This window comes from Spea bombifrons, chromosome 10, assembly GCF_027358695.1.
Source record: "Spea bombifrons isolate aSpeBom1 chromosome 10, aSpeBom1.2.pri, whole genome shotgun sequence".
NCBI lineage: Eukaryota > Metazoa > Chordata > Amphibia > Anura > Pelobatidae > Spea > Spea bombifrons.
In genome coordinates, this window is record NC_071096.1 from 38,797,769 (window position 1) to 38,809,308 (window position 11,540).

Below are 11,540 nucleotides of genomic sequence, written 5' to 3' on the forward strand. Positions count from 1 at the left end.
CCCTGTGTGTGTCTGCCACCTATACCTGCCCCCTGTGTGTGTCTGCCACCTATACCTGCCCCCTGTGTGTGTCTGCCACCTATACCTGCCCCCTGTGTGTCTCTGACACCTATACCTGCCCCCTGTGTGTGTCTGACACCTATACCTGCCCCCTGTGTGTGTCTGCCACCTATACCTGCCCCCTGTGTGTCTCTGACACCTATAGCTGCCCCCCCGTCTGTCTCTGACACCTATAGCTAAGTAGCTATTTCCGTGTGTCTGTCTCTCTGCCTCCTCTAGGTGTCTCTGTATGTCTCTCTCTGCGTCCTCTAGAAGTCTCCAGGTGTGTCTCTCTCTGCCTCCTCTAGGTGTCTCCAGGTGTGTCTCTCTCTGCCTCCTCTAGGTGTCTCTGTGTGTGTGTCTGTCTCTCTGCCTCCTCTAGGTGTCTCTGTATGTCTCTCTCTGCCTCCTCTAGGTGTCTCCAGGTGTGTCTCTCTCTCTGCCTCCTCTAGGTGTCTCCAGGTGTGTCTCTCTCTGCCTCCTCTAGGTGTCTCCAGGTGTGTCTCTCTGCCTCCTCTAGGTGTCTCTGTATGTCTCTCTCTGCCTCCTCGAGGTGTCTCCAGGTTTGTCTCTCTCTGCCACCTTTAGCTGTCCCTGTGTGTCTCTCCAAGTGTTACCTATGTCTGTCTCTGTGTCTCTCTCTCTCCCTTTGCCACCCCTGGAGACAGCAAGAGGGTTAGAATCATCTCAGCTGCATATTATAGATAGCGGCATAATCTTTACACCACCAAGAAGCTGCACTTTCTGCCTTCCCGCGCCCATATTATGCCTGTATGTTCCACGTCCACAGAGTGGGTTCTTTTGAGTGTATGTGAGTGAGGAGGAGGCAGACAGTCTAGCTATCTGGTGGCATAGAGGGTAATTGTGTTAATTTACATCCAGCAGGTTGTTGGCTCTATTTCCCGCTGATTGCTGGATGCTGGTATAAAGACCATCTGTATAGTTAAAGTTTTCGCGGGTCAGGAATAATATGTACGTGGGAAACAACACAGTCAAGCTGCCTGGTGGCGTAGCGGGTAGCTGTGATGCCTATGGTGCTGTGGAGCAAAGGTTCGATTCCCACTAGAAGCACCTTACCTGCTACCCAAAATAAATAAACACTGAAACATTATATTTTTACATTAATTATATTTACATCGGGGACAAAAAACTAGGTGCTTTGCCTCTTGGTTCTAAGTCCCATTTGTCCCGACCCGCACGTCTTTCACACACCACCGATCATACTCATACTCCGTTCACACACCACACCGCCGCGCCCACCCAGCCCACTTATCTAACCACCTGCCTACTAGGACTCATAGAGATTAGAACCAAGGACCAACTACATGGCAGGCAAAGCGCCTAGCACCGAGCCGCAAGAGCAGCGACCCAAATGAGCTCGTCCGTGATAGATATCCTCAAATGCGCCGATCTAAAAACCAAAACACACACAACACCTACAGCGCTATATACTTACACCGGGATCGAACCAGCAACCTTTTGGAACATAGGTTAGGCACCTAACCTCTATGCCACAAGATAGACAGACATGCTCTCTCCCCATGGTTATATAATGCCTGATCCTGACTCATATAGGCAGGCATCATATGTCCAACGGGGAGGCAAAAGATACTTAACTGTCTCGCGGAGTAATGGTTCAGCATCTGACCCACAGTGGCAAGGAATGCTGGATCGATCCCAGGTGACTCTTCTATGTAAGTATGTAGAGTTATAGTGGCTGTGCGTGTATTGAATGTTTTAAAGTATCCGTGGAACATTCAGCCATCATAGATCCATGTGACAAGCAGAGAGTAAAGCTGCCCGGTGGTGTAACGGTTAGCTGTGATACTTATAGTGCTGGGGAGTGCCGGCTCGATTCCTTTTTCTGGCACTTCACACGCAACCTTTCAGACAATGAACGCTCAGGGCTCTGAACTTAAAAATATAGAAACGCAGCAGTGTGATATTTTTACACAAAGCAATCATATTTCCATGGAGGCATAAAAAGTTACGGCACTACCGTCTTGTTCTTATTCCCATTCATCCTGACTCACATTTATACGCACTTCACTCACACCACTTTGTTCATACTCAAACGCATTCATACTCATACCATTCAGACTCACAGCCACTCGCAGGCCTCAGAACCGGGGACCAACTACATGGCAGGCAAAGCGCCTAGCACCGAGCCACAACCTGAATGAGCTCGTCCGTGATAGATATCCTCAAATCCGCCGATCTAAAACACACACACACAGCACCTATAGCGCTATATACTTACACCGGGGTAACCACCACCAAGCATTCGGGTGTTATAACCATTACGCCACCAGTTGGCATGAGACAGAGCGCCCGTCTGCTCTGCATATAATCATAATCACCCGCCCTAAAATGTGACATATACACCCGCTTTAAAATACAGGGTTTACCCCTATTCTGAACATGAAATATTGGGGCCAGAACCCGCCATGCGCAGTGTCCCCAAAAACGGTACCATGGAAGATGGGATTCAATTATTACCAGGGCTGGTTTTAATTTCCAGTCAGCCCTGACGCCACTGTGGGGCATGTATGCATTGTGGCCCCCGTGGCTGCGGTGTGGCCTCTGAGGTGGTGCTTTTCTGCTCTGTTACGAACATGACACCATTTAAGAATATCTGACTCGCACAGCTTCCTGTATGTCCTACCTGCCCTCTGTCACCTGGGCCCTGATAGCTGTCCCCTGCTCAATGTCTCCTGCCGTCCTCTGTCAGCTGCCCCTACCTGCGTCTGCTGCCCTCTGCCCCCTGTTACCGTCTGCTGCCCGCTGACAGAGGTGCCATGCCTGCTTCTGCTGCCCCAGTTTGCCCTGCACGACTACACTTCCCGGTAGGCAGCGCGAGGATCACGTGACAGTTCCGGCTGCGGCCCTGGTTGGTGACGTGTACCCGGAGGAGAAGCGGCGGCGGTGGTAGCAGGAACCCCGGGCGAGACCTGTCACCTCTCCCCCCGAACACAGTGACGGCTCTGAATGACAAGATGTGCGAAAAGCGGAAGGTGGCGGCCGGTCAGCGGCCAACTGTGGGGGGAACCTAAGAGAGGCTGAGCTGAGGGGGAAAGAGTTCGGAGGGGAAAGGACGAGGCGTGAGACCAAAGGGCTTCCCAACCGGAGGAGGAGGAAGGATTGGGGGCAGATAGTTGGCTGTGAATCGCTGTAACCGCCCATTGTATTTCTCTGCCACCTATAGCTGCCCCCTGTGTGTGTCTGCCACCTATAGCTGCCCCCTGTGTGTGTCTGCCACCTATAGCTGCCCCCCCGTGTGTCTCTGACACCTATAGCTAAGTAGCTATTTCTGTGTGTCTGTCTCTCTGCCTCCTCTAGGTGTCTCTGTATGTCTCTCTCTGCCTCCTCTAGGTGTCTCCAGGTGTGTCTCTCTCTCTGCCTCCTCTAGGTGTCTCTGTATGTCTCTCTCTGCGTACTCTAGAAGTCTCCAGGTGTGTCTCTCTCTGCCTCCTCTAGGTGTCTCTGTGTGTCTGTCTCTCTGCCTCCTCTAGGTGTCTCTATGTCTCTCTCTGCCTCCTCGAGGTGTCTCCATGTTTGTCTCTCTCTGCCACCTTTAGCTGTCCCTGTGTGTCTCTCCAAGTGTTACCTATGTCTGTCTCTGTGTCTCTCTCTCTCCCTTTGCCACCCCTGGAGACAGCAAGAGGGTTAGAATCATCTCAGCTGCATATTATAGATAGCGGCATAATCTTTACACCACCAAGATGCTGCACTTTCTGCCTTCCCGCGCCCATATTATGCCTGTATGTTCCACGTCCACAGAGTGGGTTCTTTTGAGTGGATGTGAGTGAGGAGGAGGCACACAGTCTAGCTATCTGGTGGCATAGAGGGTAATTGTGTTAATTTACATCCAGCAGGTTGTTGGCTCTATTTCCCGCTGATTGCTGGATGCTGGTATAAAGACCATCTGTATAGTTAAAGTTTTCGCGGGTCAGGCATAATATGTACGTGGGAAACAACACAGTCAAGCTGCCTGGTGGCGTAGCGGGTAGCTGTGATACCTATGGTGCTGCGGAGCACAGGTTTGATTCCCACTAGAAGCACCTTACCTGCCACCCAAAATAAATAAGCACTGAAACATTATATTTTTACATTAATTATATTTACATCGGGGACAAAAAACTAGGTGCTTCGCCTCTTGGTTCTAAGTCCCATTTGTCCCGACCCGCACGTCGTTCACACACCACCGATCATACTCATACTCCGTTCACACACCACACCGCCGCGCCCACCCAGCCCACTTATCTAACCACCTACCTACTAGGACTCATGGAGATTAGAACCAAGGACCAACTACATGGCAGGCAAAGCGCCTAGCACCGAGCCGCAAGAGCAGCGACCTGAATGTGCTCGTCCGTGATAGATATCCTCAAATCCGCCGATCTAAAAACCAAAACACACACAGCACCTATAGCGCTATATACTTACACCGGGATCGAACCAGCAACCTTTTGGAACATAGGTTAGGCACCTAACCTCTATGCCACGAGATAGACAGACATGCTCTCTCCCCATGGTTATATAATGCCTGATCCTGACTCATATAGGCAGGCATCATATGTCCAACGGGGAGGCAAAAGATACTTAACTGTCTCGCGGAGTAACGGTTCAGCATCTGACCCACAGTGGCAAGGAATGCTGGATCGATCCCAGGTGACTCTTCTATGTAAGTATGTAGAGTTATAGTGGCTGTGCGTGTATTGAATGTTTTAAAGTATCCGTGGAACATTCAGCCATCATAGATCCATGTGACAAGCAGAGAGTAAAGCTGCCCGGTGGTGTAACGGTTAGCTGTGATACTTATAGTGCTGGGGAGTGCCGGCTCGATTCCTTTTTCTGGCACTTCACACGCAACCTTTCAGACGATGAACGCTCAGGGCTCTGAACTTAAAAATATAGAAACGCAGCAGTGTGATATTTTTACACAAAGCAATCATATTTCCACGCAGGCATAAAAAGTTACGGCACTACCGTCTGGTTCTTATTCCCATTCATCCTGACTCACATTTATACGCACTTCACTCACACCACTTTGTTCATACTCAAACGCATTCATACTCATACCATTCAGACTCACAGCCACTCGCAGGCCCCAGAACCGAGCCACAACCCAAATGAGCTCGTCCGTGATAGATATCCTCAAATCCGCCGATCTAAAACACACACACACAGCACCTATAGCGCTATATACTTACACTTTAAAACATTCAGCGCACCAGCAGACTATCCAGACATCACGGCAACTGGAAACATTACAAAGAGCCTCTGAATCATCAGGCGTTTCATGTCAGACATCGTATGTCAGGGAAGCAGGGAGTTAAGCTGCCTGGTGGTGCGATACGTACGATACACTTTTCACACGCAGACACCCTAACATACAATCAGCAAGGGTATATTTTACATACAGAAGCCATGTCAAACCATACAAACCACACATGTCACATGTCAAACCATACAAACAGTATGGTTTGACGTGTGTGCATGTTACCGTATGGTGTTAGTGTGTGTTTTAGTCTATGATGTTGGCATGTGTGTTAGTGTTACTGTGCAGTGTTAACATGTGTGAGAGTCAGTGTATAGTTTTTATGTGTATGTGTTGGTGTACCGTTAATGTGTATTACTGTATGGTATTAGCATGTGTGTATACTATAGTGTTCATATATGGTGTTATGCAAGCATATTGCTGTATGTTAGTGTGTGTAAGAGTGTGTGCAAATTTTAACGTGCACAGTATGTGTTACTGTATGGTGTTGGAATGCATGTATATGTATGGTGTTGGTGTATGTGTTACTGTATGGTGTTACTGTTTATGTGTGCATGTTACTGTATGGTGTTAGTGTATAATAAGTGTGTGTGTTACTGTATGGTGTTACTGTTTATGTGTGCATGTTACTGTATGGTGTTAGTATGTAATAAGTGTGTGTGTTACTGTATGGTGTTACTGTTTATGTGTGCATGTTACTGTATGGTGTTAGTATGTAATAAGTGTGTGTGTTACTGTATGGTGTTAGCATGTGTGTAGGTATAAGTGTTTGTTAAAGTGTGTGTTACTGAATGGTGCTAGCGCACATGTGCATTACTGAACGGTGTCAGCGTGAATGGCTGTTACTGTATGGTGTCAATGTGTGTGTCTTGGTGTATGGTGTTACTGTATGTTAATGTATGCACTTTACTGTATATGTTGAGGTGGAAAACACAAACTGAGTTGATTGGGAACAACACATATTTATTCATCCAAACATAGTTGGATTAGGAGTATAATCCCATCACTTCCAGACAGCCTGACCCCGTTAGCTAGCAATGCCCACCTGACAAAGAGGCACTATTTTGGGGTGTGGCGGCAATCCCGGGTACCAACGGAGAGCTCAGGGTCCGAGGATGTTATGTACCAAAAAGCAAATTGATCTGACCTCGCAACCCTGAGCGACAGCACTGGGAACGTCCCTGGGTATAGTCCGTTCGGTAGCCGGCCATAGTTCGAGGGTTATTCCCACACTGATATAAAATAACCTACTCTACTCAATACAAGCATGTGGCAGAGGTGCGGAGAACACAAGTGAGATCCCCAACGTTTCGACATGAAGTCTTTTACTAGATATATATATATTTATATATTCACACACCCGGTGGGCGCAGGTTGAAGTATTTGCACCTTTACTTCAATACCATTCTTTGTTATATTGTTGAACTCTTCTCACTGCAATCTCTCTCCATCACTGGATCCTTTATTTTGTGCCCTTCCCCTTATCCACTGCTTCTTAAATATCCATACAGAAACCACACTGCACGGCTGCTCCGAAAAGGGTTAACGTTATCAGCCAATGTCTCTGTCCCTCTGTTTAGACGTTCTCTCCTCTGGGCCAGCTACACCTTTACAGGTAAACATTTCTAATGCGAGGAAGCCTTCCAGGTACAAAGAACTGTTTACTCCTCCTGCAGAAACGGCTCGTTAGAAGTGACAGATTGTGCCATTAGTTCTACACAGGGGGGCATCTGACCTTCCCAACGGGAACGGCTTTAGATCTCTCCAGATCCAGCGGGGCATCTGTTCATCTAGAACAGAACAATTCATTTGGCAGGACTCGGCGACTTTGATGTTATCAGCCAGACAAGGAGATTTAAATACCTGATTTTAAGTGTTTTCTCCCTGCTAAAAACACTAAAGTAAATTAATAAGTAATATCACTTTTAACAAAAAGAATCTATACATACATACATACATGGAACAGGAATACTAGTCACAACGTGACAATTTCCAGGGGTGCTGGACTCCGTGGTACCCTGCGTCCCTACTGCCCCTGCGCTCTCTGACACACTACGCCCGTACTGCCCCTGCCCTCTGCGACACACTACGCGCGTACTGCCCCTGCCCTCTGCGACACACTACGCGCGTACTGCCCCTGCCCTCTGCGACACCCTGTACCTGTACTTCCCCTGCGACACACTACGCCCATACTGCCCCTGCCCTCTGCGACACCCTGTACCCGTACTGCCCCTGCCCTCTGTGACACACTGCGCCCGTACTGCCCCTGCCCTCTGCGACACACTACGCCCGTACTGCCCCTGCCCTCTGCGACACACTACGCCCGTACTGCCCCTGCCCTCTGCGACACACTACGCCCGTACTGCCCCTGCCCTCTGCGACACACTACGCCCGTACTGCCCCTGCCCTCTGCGACACACTATGCGCGTACTGCCCCTGCCCTCTGCGACACCCTGTACCCGTACTGCCCCTGCCCTCTGCGACACACTACGCCCATACTGCCCCTGCCCTCTGCGACACACTGCGCCCGTACTGCCCCTGCCCTCTGCGACACACTGCGCCCGTACTGCCCCTGCCCTCTGCGACACACTGCGCCCGTACTTCCCCTGCCCTCTGCGACACCCTGTACCCGTACTGCCCCTGCGACACACTACGCCCATACTGCCCCTGCGACACACTACACCCATACTGCCCCTGCAACACACTACGCCAATACTGCCCCTGCCCTCTGCGACACACTGCGCCCGTACTGCCCCTGCCCTCTGCGACACCCTGCACCCGTACTGCCCCTGTGCAGAAGTGCAGACAGTTTTTGTTTTTTGTATAAATAAACCAAACGTCTGTTCCACCGACAGAAAGGCGGATTATTCCTTTGGCCGTAATCTTTGGTCCGCTGAAAGCCCTCGTATTTGTCTCTCAGGCTGCCATGACTTCCTCTATAAAGAAATCCAAGTTGTTCATTCAGTGGCAAACACGTACGAAGCAGTAGAGAAGCACGGCGGCGGATTTCCCCAACACCCTTTAACCCGAGGTGCACATTACCAGTGGGGATGTGAGCAGTAAGATATGGATACAGTGAGGATGTGAGCAGTAAGATATGGATACAGTGAGGATGTGAGCAGTAAGATATGGATATAGTGAGGATGTGAGCAGTAAGATATGGATACAGTGAGGATGTGAGCAGTGAGATATGGATACAGTGAGGATGTGAGCAGTGAGATATGGATACAGTGGGGATGTGAGCAGTAAGATATGGATATAGTGAGGATGTGAGCAGTAAGATATGGATACAGTGAGGATGTGAGCAGTAAGATGTGGATACAGTGGGGATGTGAGCAGTAAGATATGGATACAGTGAGGATGTGAGCAGTAAGATATGGATACAGTGAGGATGTGAGCAGTAAGATGTGGATATAGTGAGGATGTGAGCAGTAAGATATGGATACAGTGAGGATGTGAGCAGTAAGATGTGGATATAGTGAGGATGTGAGCAGTGAGATATGGATACAGTGAGGATGTGAGCAGTAAGATATGGATATAGTGAGGATGTGAGCAGTAAGATATGGATACAGTGAGGATGTGAGCAGTAAGATATGGATACAGTGAGGATGTGAGCAGTAAGATATGGATACAGTGAGGATGTGAGCAGTAAGATGTGGATATAGTGAGGATGTGAGCAGTAAGATATGGATATAGTGAGGATGTGAGCAGTAAGATGTGGATATAGTGAGGATGTGAGCAGTAAGATATGGATACAGTGAGTATGTGAGCAGTAAGATATGGATACAGTGAGGATGTGAGCAGTAAGATATGGATATAGTGAGGATGTGAGCAGTAAGATGTGGATGTAGTGAGGATGTGAGCAGTAAGATATGGATACAGTGAGGATGTGAGCAGTGAGATATGGATACAGTGAGGATGTGAGCAGTAAGATATGGATACAGTGAGGATGTGAGCAGTAAGATATGGATATAGTGAGGATGTGAGCAGTGAGATATGGATACAGTGAGGATGTGAGCAGTAAGATATGGATACAGTGAGGATGTGAGCAGTAAGATATGGATATAGTGAGGATGTGAGCAGTAAGATATGGATACAGTGAGGATGTGAGCAGTAAGATATGGATACAGTGAGGATGTGAGCAGTAAGATATGGATACAGTGAGGATGTGAGCAGTAAGATATGGATACAGTGAGGATGTGAGCAGTAAGATGTGGATATAGTGAGGATGTGAGCAGTAAGATATGGATACAGTGAGGATGTGAGCAGTAAGATATGGATACAGTGAGGATGTGAGCAGTGAGATATGGATATAGTGGGGATGTGAGCAGTAAGATGTGGATATAGTGAGGATGTGAGCAGTAAGATATGGATACAGTGAGGATGTGAGCAGTAGGATATGGATACAGTGAGGATGTGAGCAGTAAGATATGGATACAGTGAGGATGTGAGCAGTAAGATATGGATACAGTGAGGATGTGAGCAGTAAGATGTGGATATAGTGAGGATGTGAGCAGTAAGATATGGATATAGTGAGGATGTGAGCAGTAAGATGTGGATATAGTGAGGATGTGAGCAGTAAGATATGGATACAGTGAGTATGTGAGCAGTAAGATATGGATACAGTGAGGATGTGAGCAGTAAGATATGGATATAGTGAGGATGTGAGCAGTAAGATGTGGATGTAGTGAGGATGTGAGCAGTAAGATATGGATACAGTGAGGATGTGAGCAGTGAGATATGGATACAGTGAGGATGTGAGCAGTAAGATATGGATACAGTGAGGATGTGAGCAGTAAGATATGGATATAGTGAGGATGTGAGCAGTGAGATATGGATACAGTGAGGATGTGAGCAGTAAGATATGGATACAGTGAGGATGTGAGCAGTAAGATATGGATATAGTGAGGATGTGAGCAGTAAGATATGGATACAGTGAGGATGTGAGCAGTAAGATATGGATACAGTGAGGATGTGAGCAGTAAGATATGGATACAGTGAGGATGTGAGCAGTAAGATATGGATACAGTGAGGATGTGAGCAGTAAGATATGGATATAGTGAGGATGTGAGCAGTAAGATATGGATATAGTGAGGATGTGAGCAGTAAGATATGGATACAGTGGGGATGTGAGCAGTAAGATATGGATACAGTGGGGATGTGAGCAGTAAGATATGGATACAGTGGGGATGTGAGCAGTAAGATGTGGATACAGTGGGGATGTGAGCAGTAAGATATGGATACAGTGAGGATGTGAGCAGTGAGATATGGATACAGTGAGGATGTGAGCAGTGAGATATGGATACAGTGGGGATGTGAGCAGTAAGATATGGATACAGTGAGGATGTGAGCAGTGAGATATGGATACAGTGGGGATGTGAGCAGTGAGATATGGATACAGTGAGGATGTGAGCAGTAAGATGTGGATACAGTGAGGATGTGAGCAGTAAGATATGGATACAGTGGGGATGTGAGCAGTAAGATATGGATATAGTGAGGATGTGAGCAGTAAGATATGGATACAGTGAGGATGTGAGCAGTAAGATATGGATACAGTGAGGATGTGAGCAGTAAGATATGGATACAGTGAGGATGTGAGCAGTAAGATATGGATACAGTGAGGATGTGAGCAGTAGGATATGGATACAGTGAGGATGTGAGCAGTAAGATGTGGATATAGTGAGGATGTGAGCAGTAGGATATGGATACAGTGAGGATGTGAGCAGTGAGATATGGATACAGTGAGGATGTGAGCAGTGAGATATGGATACAGTGGGGATGTGAGCAGTGAGATATGGATACAGTGAGGATGTGAGCAGTAAGATGTGGATACAGTGAGGATGTGAGCAGTAAGATATGGATACAGTGGGGATGTGAGCAGTAAGATATGGATATAGTGAGGATGTGAGCAGTAAGATATGGATACAGTGAGGATGTGAGCAGTAAGATATGGATACAGTGAGGATGTGAGCAGTAAGATATGGATACAGTGAGGATGTGAGCAGTAAGATATGGATACAGTGAGGATGTGAGCAGTAAGATATGGATACAGTGAGGATGTGAGCAGTAAGATATGGATACAGTGAGGATGTGAGCAGTAGGATATGGATACAGTGAGGATGTGAGCAGTAAGATATGGATACAGTGAGGATGTGAGCAGTAAGATATGGATACAGTGAGGATGTGAGCAGTAAGATATGGATACAGTGAGGATGTGAGC